We start from the raw sequence: 12561 nt of genomic DNA, 5'->3' as shown, positions 1-12561 counted from the left end.
CAAATGGTTGAATCAGCAGTACCATAAAAGATATAATCGCATGTCAAGGCAAACACATTGAATTGATTATTTAATTTTGTCTGTAAGTTAAGGCTCCCAGTACCTCACACAGCGCCTGTAACAGAGGGGTCAATAAATATTGAACTGAGTATGTTACAAACACTAAGTAACCATCAAATGGCAGCTGGACAGATGGATGAAGGAAAGAATGGTTCAATTCACAAAACCTTCTAACAGCAGGTGTATGCTGGTCTGCTTCGCATCTCTCCTCGTGCTTAGTGCAGTGCTATGCACAGCCCAGCTGATCTTTCTGGCATCATTCAGAGAAGAAAAGAATCCTTAGCATTGGGGTTAATTTAGGGTTAGAAGAAGCCTTAAGAATTTATTTCTCTATGAAGACTTCACTTTGCCCAAATCCATCTCTTCCAAATGACCATCTCTCTCCCTTTTAAAGATATTCACAGCTGTGCTTCCTTTAATAACTTTTAGGTACTTAGCAACAGAATATGTGGAAAATCTCCCCTAATAAATGACACAAAAAGCCCTTCAGTTGCCATTTTAGTTTATCAAATATTATTAAAAATTCATTTCTTGGCCTAGTGGTTAAGTTTGGCACACTCCACTTTGGTGGCCTGGATTTGGTTCGCAGGTGCGGACCTACACCACTCATCAGCCATGCTGTGGCAGTGACCCACATACAAAATAGAAGAAGATGGGCACAGATGTTAGCTCAGGGTGAATCTTCCTCAGCAAAAAAAATTCATTTCTTTTAAGATATAACAATATTTTGGAATAGAAACATTTCATCTTTTGACTATGTCTGTTGGAAGGTAATGAATCTGGTGGGTTTTCAGTATCTTTAAAATTAATGCAATCAGAGTCTGCCCAGCAGAGCCTAAGTTCCCTTGTACTTTGTACATTCACAAAGTGAGATATGGGAAAGTCAGGAGGTAAGAGGAAGGAGGAAACAAGCGCTTCCTGTTCATCCTGGTAGCCCTCGTATTTTTCCTATGAAAAGTCTAGAAATATCCCGTGAAAAGTCTGGAACTCCCTTGAGATGCTCTGCTTGTTGCCTGTATCATGATATCTTGACAAAACCCCTTTGCAAAAGCCCTTACTGTGCCCTAAATAGACAGCACAAGTAGAAAGCCTAAGCTAGTCCTTACACATTATGAACACAACGTTTCACATTAAATTGGTAGCCTTCACCAAGAGCTGCATGACACGGCAGTTACATACACAATTTAGGTTAGTGGTTAAATGTTACATACACAATATAGGTAAATGGTTAAAGTGGGTAACAGGCTCTGTGGTCACAGGAACTTGCATTCAGATCTCAGCCCCCACTCACTCTCTGCCTGTCTCTTGGAACATTATCCAATTTCTCTAAGCGTCAGTATTTTCATCTGTGAAAGCAGAATCATGGTACCTGTTCCATACCACTATTGTGTGAATTAAATAAACGCTTGATGTGTCTGACACATAATGGACCTTCAAGAAAAGTAATTAGTAGTAGTAGTAATGAGGGTATAAACGGCTTAAATACTTCAAGCACCAACTAAAAGCGTGAACATGTCTGCTAACGTGCATTCAGCGATTTTAAACTTAACCACTGCGCTTCCATCCACTCACCACTGCAAGATCCAAATAGGAGTAAACGGATGAAAGTGAACCACAGCCTGTCTTCTCTTTTGCAAGAGTTTTCTAATGAGCACATTCACTAATTCACTCCTTCCAAATGTGCAATTCGTAAACACAAACTGTTGTCTCAGACATTGATAACTTAAGTGATTTTAAAAATTTAAATGCATTACAAACTCATTGTAATTAGACATAATTAAGAATTGCACACTAATTTATTTTTTCTTCATGCTGGGCTTTTTTTATTTAATAAATTTAGGATTCTAACAAGGAGACTATGCTAGGGCATTAATTAAAATCGGTAGTATTTTGGATCAATATGTAGTTTTCATTAAATGGACCCAGTATGGTCAAAGTGAATCTCAAAAATAATTCACTCCCCAAATATTTTAAATCTAAGCCTTCTGAACATAGCTGTATCAATAATTTTTTTTTTTTTTTACTTTTCAGATTTAGTGGATCATAAGAAAGTAATCGTGAAATTTTGTTTTCCTGGGTAGATCCAATTGAAATTGTGTTTTGCACATAAATGGGGTTCAAAATCATTATTATAAACTGATTCAACTGCAAATTTATTTGAAAATTTGGGAAAGTCTTAATTTCAAAGCAATAAAACTAAAAAATGTCTAGAACAAACCTAAGGATGCAATTAAACACCAAAATATTTGTAAAAAAAAAAAATCATCCTATATCTAAGATGTTTTTCTACATGAGGATAAACAAAAAAATACCCAATTCAACAACTTACTCATTTCAAACACACAAACTACAAGTAGTACTAAAGAACATTAAAATCTTATCAGTAAAGCTTTAAAAAATAATTCCTAATTCATATTAGAGCTAGACTATGTTTAACAATTTTTCTTTTGCTCAATAAACAATTGTTTAAAGAAAAAATAGTGCAAAAAAAACACCCTATTATATCTCATTTCTGGGAATTATTCATTGTGTACTAATTCCTGTTATTCTTTATTCTGTGGCTATTGCTATGGATCTCTCTAAAATCAGATAGTAAATCTCGCCTTGACTGTAAGTGAGAGTCTTACATTCTTTCTTATATATCACTTTTATATGTAAAGAAATAGAGGGAGAGGGAGATACATTAAAAAATAAAACCCTGTGCTGCCAGACTCCAAATAATCAGAAGAACTGCAGCGCCATCGTGTGGAAGAAAATATCTAATTAGTGAAATGCTTTGATTCTATTAGAAAAGAAATGTGATTCTCTTGCCAACCAACCCTAGTTTCTTTTACTGATACACTATTTTAAAATATTTTAATCTGGAATGTCTGTCAAACAGCAAAGGACATTATTAGTCTAGAGGACTAACATATATAATACAGAAATCAGATGTAGGTATATGTTATATACACATACCTATATATATTTAGGTATATGTTATGGATAAAGAAAAATACAAAGTTAACATCTTTATTAGAGGTTGCCCCAGAACCAAAGAAGGAATCTGAAAAGTGGGTGAGGGGTGGGAGAGGAATAAAGCTGGGGGTCTTGGCTCTTCCATCCTTGAAAGGAAATAAGGAAACCCTTAACCATGACTGCAGCAGTTTCTGAAGAACTAATTAAGGAAGCATTTCCTTTAATATCCATAATCAGAAAGAAGGGAGGCAGAAATAAGTCAAGGAGGTGGGAGGGGAAATAAGGCTGGCGGGTGAAATGAGAGCAGCACATATCTCTTTATTTCTCCTTCTTCGTTCAATTAACCAAAAGGTATCGAGAGGCTGCAATGTTCCAAGCACTTGCTGGGTACAGGGACTAAAAAGATGAATAACACACACAGTCCCTTCCTCAAGGCGCTTAGAGACTGGGGAAGTACACAGATCACTTCCAGGTGGAGGAAATGCTCAGGAAGGCCTCTCTGGGAGGTCCTGCTATCTGCAAGACACTGAACAGAACCTTGAGGGGAAAGAAAAAGGGTAGAAGATTTTTCACTCATTCTCCCAAATCAGTGAGTAGACCAAATAATGAAACTCTGGTGAACCCTATACTCCAACATACTTTCAAAGTACTTTCCAGACTACTGTGTATCCCATACAAACAAAAAGCGTAGAGTATAGAATGTCCCTTTGTAGAATTAAACACCCTCTCCTTTCTTTGCACTCTCATAACAATTTGCTCATAACCTAATATGGAACTTAACTCCTTATGAATAATTATGAACGATTATTTAGCTGCCTGCTTCGCCTAAGACTATGAGCTCTTTGAAAATCAAGACTGTCTTACTCATCATTTCGTACTTAACACCAGCCACAGTGCATATTCAGCACTTAACACATTTGTTGAGCTGAATCAGTTATATTTTACAATAGTATTTGTGTTCGGCCACCACGCTAAGCTCCTGAGTAAGAGTCATGCAGACATTCCTTAAGACATGCAGACCAGCACTAACCAAGAGTGGTGCTCATTTATTTCTATGGTTGTCATTTACCAACCTCTTGTTTTAGGGCTTTCAGCCCTGAATCTATTTTTAAAGCTCCATCTCCTAAACAAACAAGGGTAGTGGATAAAAAAGAAACTGTCTCTGTATTCTACATCTGTGTTTTTCATTTGAGGGTGGGAGACCTGGGGATGGTTTTTTCCGAAAATTTTCTAAATTGTCTTTCTTTAAGCAAATAACAATCTAAAGAGGTGGTTTGTTGCCTGATAGAGAACTAAAAAGAATAAAGCAAGAAAAATTAATATTATCCAAGAATAAGATTTAATCTCCCAGAGTAGCATATCTGCTCTGCCCTCCTCCTCACCCTGGTCCTCTCTCAACTCTTAGCTCCCACTCACCCCCCTGCCTGGACTTTTTTAATCTAAAATATTATCATCTGATTTCAGAAGAGTTAGCAGCAGCCACAGAAAGAGAATTTGTTACAAATCATTAACAAAGAGCAATTTGGAATCCAATTTCTGTCTTATTTGACTAATTTTTATTCCTGTTTTATTTGGCCACATTTAGGCACTCGCCCCAAGATATTCACATCAGTGTGCTTGATTGCAAAAAGAAACAAAACTCACCAACTTCTAACCAACAAATGGAAATCAAGCTCTCTAGAGAAACCACTGTTAACAAATTCAAAATGTCCTGCACTTGCTGTGGGCTTGGATACTAAAAGGGAAAGCTATCAGTAAGATTGTACTATATGTATGCAGATCAAGTACCTAGTTCCCAGCAACTCTATTTTTAAGTGAGGGCCAACAGTTTTATAAGCTGGTTTGCAAAGAAGAAATGCTTCAGCAGTCATTAACTAAGAGGAAAAATCTTGACGGGAAATAACAATTCTTTTAACTCTCTGTAGGGTCAAGCATCACATATAAAATGCAGCGCTGAAATGGGGAAAAGTCATTAGAACGCACTGCAAATCTCTCTAATCTAAAATTCATTCTGATTTGTACTCTCGTAATACAAAGCTCTAAGCACGAAGCTCATACTACAATCTATTTCTTAACCCCTACTTTTGATTAAACAAGAGAAATACACAAAAGGTCCAGGCCTAGTGTCTTAATTGTTTCCTTGTCTTTTCTCTTTGGAAGTAAAAGGACTGTGAGCATGTTTCTCATTTCCTTGGGAAAATTATTAAACCTCTCTGAATCTCCATTTCTTCCTGTGAAGGATAATAACACCACCTCATCCAGTCAATGTAAGGGATAAAAGATATAGCAGAGATAAATAGCTAATTGTATGCAATTGCTCAGTAGAAAGTAGTTCTCATTATTAGCACTGTTATTATTTTTTTAGAGTGATTTGGTATAAACTGAATATCCAAACTTCTAACCTTTACCACGTTCACCAAAATCCAATTCTAAGTAGACAAACTGTGCTCAAATCTTGTTGGTGCTATATAGAAAACCTTCAAGTTGGTAAAGTACCTTTATTATTACATATTTTTAAAACATGAGTTTTTTCAGAGTGTCAGCTTTAGGATTTTAATAATAAAATAGAATTATCTGTCTATATTCTAGTTCATTCTTCATAAAAAATCAGTTTCCAAAAAGAAAATCCAATTGTACCAACACAAAAATTCTACTAGTGGCTGGTTGAAACATCTGGGATCTTGTTGAAAAAGACAAGAATAGGTCCTTTAGCAGCTCTGAGGTAGTTAAGCTCTGAAAATGCCAAGGAAAGTTGTATTTTTGCGATTATTTTATTACCCTCTCCAGCAATTTTCCACTTGAATACCTTTTAAACTTGTAATTTAGCCACACTTCATTCTTTATTGTATTTCAATCTGGGAGGCAAATAAATTAATCAACTTAATCGAAGACCTGGAACCACCAAGAATTCTGGTTCTAGTTCTAGTATTGATTTAGCTCTTAAATTTCCATTAATTAAATTAGGATAATAACCTGACTACTTTCAGGACCGTGTTGGCAAGAACTCTTCTACTTCATCTTTGAGTCTCCCCTCCCCTTTCCACTGCCAGTGCTCAGAAAACATCTGTAAAACTGAATTTATTACAGTAAAATTGCTTCCATTAAACGGTCTGATATTAAGTAAAATTCAGCATAAAAATAATCATAAATGACTTTCCTCTTTCCTACTATCTATGCTTATTCTCTTCTTCTCAACACAGTTCTAATTGCTTAGTATAAAACGTATAAAATTAATTTCTCCTGGTTTTGGTCACTCCAATCACTTCAGCATGCCCGAGAGAGCCAAGGACTGAGCTCTGGAGCACTCCATTATTTAAAACACAGGTAAAGGTCCAAAGGAGAATCTAGTCGAGGAGACCGAGAAGAAAAATCGATGATAAATCAAAATAGTACGGCGTCCCAAAATGAAATGAAAAAAATAGTTTCAAGAAAGTAGAAGTAATCAATTGTTAAACATTGGTGATGAGCAGAGTAAGAGGAAGACTGAGACAGGATCACGCAATTTGACAAGATGGAAGTTGCTGTTAGCCCACACAGGCATGGTTTCGGTGGAACAGTGAAATAAAAGCCTGATTAGAATTGCATGAGGATGGCAGCTGAGACCATGGAGACGCTGAAGTTTGCTATAAAGGATCGTAAATTCGTTGGTAGGCATAGGGGGCATAGAGGCAAGGGAGGTTTCTTTTCTCCTTTTATTTAAGACTGTTGATTAATAATATAGCACATTATAGCAGAGAGGATAGGAGACATGCAATGATAAGACAGAAAAGAGATAATTATGGCAGTAAAGTTCTTGAGAAAGTGAAAAGAGATGGAATCCAGTGCACAAGGAAAGAGTTGTCTTAAAATGGAGAAAGAGACACTTTCCGTGTAACAGAAGGCTATGGATGTGGGCTGGCTGGTTGATGGAAAAATAACATTGTCTTCTGATTGCTTCTGCTTTCTCAGTGAGATAAGAAGCAAAATCACTGAGAGTGAGGAGCAGGGAGGAGGAGCTGGAAATTTGAGAAGAAAGAAGAAGGTGTGAAATAGTAATCTCTGAGAGAGAGAATAAATCAATAAGGAAATGGGAAGTGTGGTTGACTGAATTGCAGAGGCTGCATTAAGGCCCCCACTTGAGACACCTGATCATGAAATTTTAAAAAGATCAGTCAGAATAGTTATGTGTTTTTCTCCAGCCATCAACTGCAAGCTTGGGAAACATTTATTGAGTGTTTATTACGTGCCAAGAACTGTTCTAAGCATTTTACATTTAATGATACCTCTGAGCCCACAACAACCGAATGAGATAGGTACACACGAGGAAACTGAGGCACAGAGCTGTTAAGAAACTTATCTAAGGCCACAAAACTAATAAATGTTGGACCCAGGATTCAAAGAGTGTACATCAGAGCTCACATCTTTAACTTCTAAACTATACTACCTTTCTGTAAATAGTTGGGATTAATCAGTGTTGGTCTTCTACCATTTGAGTAAGGCAGAGAGGGAGGCAAGGAAACTGAGGGTGTTTGTAAGTAATTGGACAATGGAATCTAGTCTGGACAAGGAGGAAATGAGGAGTGGTGGGAACTGCAGAGTGGTGGACACTAAAAATGGTGGTAATCAATGGATTGGAAGCCCCACTGTGATCAAAAAATTATCCTAGAGGCAGTGAGCTGAAAAGAAAGAGTGGTGGCTGGTGATTGGAAAGTTAGAAATTGGAATTTTGAGGGCAATATAGCTGTTCATAATGACAAAATCTATGGTTTGACCATGAAAATTGGCAGCTAATGTTGGGAAGAAGGGTGAGGAAAAGATTATATGAGAAAATCGGGGATTAGATGTATTTTCTACATGAACCAGGGGAAGTAATGGAAGGAAGGATGTATTGGGTGTTAAAATCTTCACCAAATGAGGAAGATTGACCAGGAGATGGGAGAGTCCTGCAGGATGAAAGGACGCGTATAGTCAGCTAGCCTTGCACCAAATAGGGGTTACCAACTCATTCTAGTTTGCCCAGAATTTTCCCAGTTTTAGCACTAAAAGTCTGCATCCTGGTCCTCCATGAACTAGGGATGTTGAGAGAGGAGGAAAGAGGAGATATTTTCTGGAAGAGGCAATAAAAAGATAACACCTGCTCTATCTCAAGGCTCTGTGCGATGTGGATGTTATGAATTTTAAATTAAAAAATACTGTCATGTGGAAGGTTCGACTACTATATTTAACTTCTCGTCTCAGAATAGGATGCTTTGCTCACATTAGCTGATTTGTTTGAGGCAGATTTCCAATACATTTTCCTCCCACTTTGTCTGACTTTTTCCTGTAAGGGTAGTGATCATGTTTCCTATCTTGTTAAACCTAATATGCTCTAAAAGCTATAGCTAATTCTGTATGATCAATAAGTGTTATAAGTGCCTGAATGGGCCCAATGGAAAATATTGCTCAGTTGAGAAAGTCCTATACCATTAAAGAGCCTGAGCACTCAGGGAAGGACTGGTATCACAGTATTACTCTATTCCCAGGTGCCTGAAATGAGAAATCTCTCTGCTACAGAAGCATCTGCATCTCCCACCCTGCTATTTCAAAGACTTCTGGGCCTAGAATATGAAGAATCACAGTATTTCACAGATAGGAGAAACCTTAAAGATACTTTAGAAGTTATTAAAGAGTCATAGAAACCATCTTCTTTGAACCCTTGCATGAACTCTTCACTCGGATTATGCACTAAATGTAGTTTCTGTGTACTTCTAGTTTCACATGGCAACAAATGCTGTATGATAGTTTCCAATTTGTTTTAGTACTGCACATGGATGAAATTTGTGGCACATTAAGTGATTTCAAAATAGTACGTGCATAGAAAAAAGGCCAAAAGAATACATAAAAGGCTGCCCATAAATAACCCAAAAGCTGCATGACACTATCAGGATGATCTGAGCTCTCTTCCAGGTCTTTCCTGCCTTTTAACCACACTCTTTTTTCTCTCCTTGCTCTTATCACTAAATTTCTCAAAAAACAAAGTCTACATTTCTTCAACTCCAATTCACGCCTTTGCTTGCAATCTTATTTTGGCCCACGCTCTTAGAAGGTCACTAGTTACTACTTTGATAGTCATTTCTGAGAAAATCCCAGTTTCCTATACTTTTATTATTTTGAGCATATACGGAATGAACTGTGTAACTAAATAAGAGCTAATTTTTATACAATTGTTAGTCACACAAATTTATAAATCAAGAAAGAAATCCCTTCATAGAAACCACTTATCCTAATTTGGGGTTTAAACTTCCATCTCTCCAAACTCAGTATGCACCTCTCCTTGAAATTTCAGCAACATTTAAAACCATTTGCTATCTCTCCTTCCTGAAATTATCTCACCCTTGTCCTATTTTTTTAAATATCTCTTCTCTTATTCTCCTATTATTTTCTTTTCTTACTTCTACCTTCAAAATTAGCTCATTATTTTACATAATTCTTGAACTTTTAGCAACATTTTATGTCACCACTCCTTTTTTTTTTTTTTTTTTTTGTGAGGAATATCAGCCCTGAGCTAACATCCGTGCCAATCCTCCTCTTTTTGCCGAGGAAGACCGGCTCTGAGCTAACATCTATTGCCACTCCTCCTCCTTTTTTTTCCCCAAAGCCCCAGTAGATAGTTGTATGTCATAGCTGCACATCCTTCTAGCTGCTGTATGTGGGACACGGCCTCAGCATGGCCGGAGAAGCGGTGCGTCGGTGCGCGCCCGGGATCCGAACCCGGGCCGCCAGCATCGGAGCTTGCGCACTTAACCGCTAAGCCACGGGGGCGGCCCCTGTCACCTCTCCTTTTAAAATTCTCTTTCCCTGAATATATTTCCTGAAACGTTCCTTCTTTGGTTCCGTTAGTAGCTTCTTGTGTTCTTCTCCCAGTTTCCAAAGGCAGGTAATTTTCAAGAACCTACACTTGGACTTCTCCCTTCTTTCTACAAGACTGATCTTCATTAACCATGTTGTCTATTCTTGTGATTTTAACTGCCATTCCTAAACAGAATGCATCCTAAACCCAAATATTTTTAGAATTTCACCTGGGTGTCCCATAGTCACCTCATATTCCATCTAAAATCACACTCATCTTCCTAACCAGGACCAATTCTTCTTCAGATTTCCCTAAATATGGTTAAAGAAGCTGCCAATGTCAGGGTCACCCAAACTTAAAAACTATAGGAAAAACCCATCCTAGTCAGTTAAAAAGGTTAACTTATTCTACCTCCACCATATGTCTGACAGTCATTCCTTCTCATTCACCTCTACAATCACAAGAGCTTCTTAATTGTCTTAATTGCCACCTTCCAGTGCATCTAGAATACTGTTGCCAAATTAATCTTCCAAAACCCAATGTTATGACATCCTTTATCCAGAAACCTCTAACAGCCTTCTACTGTATGGCACAAAAAAACCTCAGAATACCTAACCTGGCACCCTAGCCCCTCCAGGCCGTATGTATTTCTCTGATAATACTTATCTTACAAAAGAGTCACACCTCTTAGATTCTAAAATCAGAAATAAGAAAATCACGAAGAATCAAAATTACCCTGGAAAAGTCCTTGGACAGGCGCTCCACTGGAGACCACGAGTTGGTTCAGCACAGCCAGTTTTTCCTCCAGCATTGGAACAGATTCCTGTTTCTTTGGTTGAGCACCAGATGAAGTAGTTGGCTTGCTTTTAGGGTCCATTTTATATGAAAAATGCATATATGCATATCTTTAAAAATTAGAATCACACTCAGCTCAGTGATATGCTCACACTTGAGAGGCCCCCAGAACAGAGACAAACGGAGGGAACCACAGATTCATGTCTTTCCTGCCCTACTCACTCCAGACAATCATTGAAAGGAATGATGGGCTGTATTGCCAGCACTATTTAAATTGTAATTTTTCTCTCTTTTTTATTTCTGGGATTGTTAGTTTGCTTTTGTTTTGCTAAGATGATGTAATTCTACTGTTATTTCTTCTTTAAAAGTTATCTAGATACTTTACTTCTCCGCCTGAATGTTGAGGATAGGAATCATGTCATTTTCCTATTTGCATCTTCTACAGTACTTAACACTGTACTGAGTCACCCTGTAAATATTTTCTCAACAAATCAAATTTGCTTTGATTTGTTTGTAATAGTTAAGCAGATAACAGGGTGGTTTTTAACAGAATATGCCTAATGAAAATGTTATTTCCTATTTTATGAAGAATCTATATCTTTCTCCATGAATACATATTGGCAAAGTCTTTTCTACTGCAGTTATTTAAAAGCAGCAACTACTTTTTTCAAAATAAATTGGTCTATTTTAAATACAATAATAAAATAATAGTAAACTCCAGTGGAGGCAGTGAAATAGACATATACTTGCTATCTACATTTGATAACCAAAACACACACGTTAAAGTAGATGTATATTTACATACAGACTCGTATATTTATGTTTCAAAATAATAAGAATAATCTAGAGTTGTCATATTAAATTAATAACAAGGAAATTGCTGTAATATGTCATCATGATTATATTAAAAAAAAAAAAAAAACCTAATAGCATTCCTGCATTAGACTATGTAAGTTTTGCCAATGTTAATTTAAATATACCCTATAAATAAAACTAAAAACATCCCAGAAAATCGTAGTTATACTACCCCATGTAACCTAAGATTGTTACTAGAGCTATTTAAATATTTACCTTGGGGAAGTATAAGATATCCAGAGCTGCTTCTGGGAGTCAATTTAAATAAACTACCCTGTGCATTTCGAGGGACATACAAAAATAAATTTTGGACTCGCTGCCACATCCTCTAGATACCTGGATTTGATTCTTCCTGAAATTTAGTGATAGAATCTACCCTGTAGCATCCGAGAGAGCACACTTGGCAGATGTGAGAAGTCATCTTGAGTTGGGGCAGTGCTAGTGGACATGCCCCAGAAGTACCTAAAGGGAAACTATAAGGGTGACTCGAGGTGGTGTCACACGGCCTTGCTTCCCTGGGCAACATCCGCGGGGCTTTGAGAATGTTCCTGGGAACGTTGATCCCCGAGTGAAGGCTGGAGCTTCCTAGTGACCACTAGAGGGCAGGCTCAAGAGGAGCGTTACCGCAGGCTGCCCCCTGGGGGCCGTGGAAGGAAACGGCTCCAGCGGTGTGGTGATGTTGATATGTTTAACACAAACCAGCAACCTGTACTGAGGCTGAGAGAGACCCAATGAATGCAGGGGCTGGAACTCGGGTATCTGAAGCTAGATGAAGATGCCTTCTGGGTCATTGATGCCTGGCGTTCTTAGTAGAGAAACACCTTCCTACCTAGAAGTTTCTAGCTTTTCACACATATCCAAAGATGTTGCCCTGAAGGAGAAAAGTTATATGTCAGCATTAGAAAAATAAGAGAGCATGTACGTGCTTTGGGATCAGACAGACTTGTATGCAAATTCCACTTTTGCCATTTACTAGCATGCTATGGTGAGTGTGTAATATATTTGATCTCTCTAATCTTCAGGTTTTTCTTTTTTTTTTTTTGGTAAGGAAGATTAGCCCTGAGCTAACATCTGCGGCCAATCCT

The 12561-nt window shown here is 37.6% G+C and overlaps 1 protein-coding gene across 1 annotated transcript in view; it reads right to left on the bottom strand.

Moving 5' to 3' along the window:
- Nucleotides 1-10675, bottom strand: part of NELL2 (neural EGFL like 2) — a 349420-nt gene extending 338745 nt beyond the window's left edge. Inside the window, exon 1 of the mRNA XM_058558457.1 lies at nucleotides 10562-10675. The gene's annotated coding sequence lies outside the window, so the exon portion shown is untranslated. The remainder of the gene's footprint in view (nucleotides 1-10561) is intronic.
- Nucleotides 10676-12561: the final 1886 nt, after the last annotated feature.

This window comes from Diceros bicornis, chromosome 17 (genome assembly GCF_020826845.1).
Source record: "Diceros bicornis minor isolate mBicDic1 chromosome 17, mDicBic1.mat.cur, whole genome shotgun sequence".
In the NCBI taxonomy this organism is placed as follows: Eukaryota; Metazoa; Chordata; class Mammalia; order Perissodactyla; family Rhinocerotidae; genus Diceros; species Diceros bicornis.
The sequence above is the reverse complement of the archived record's forward strand: the minus strand, read 5'-3'. Positions and strand labels throughout refer to the sequence as shown.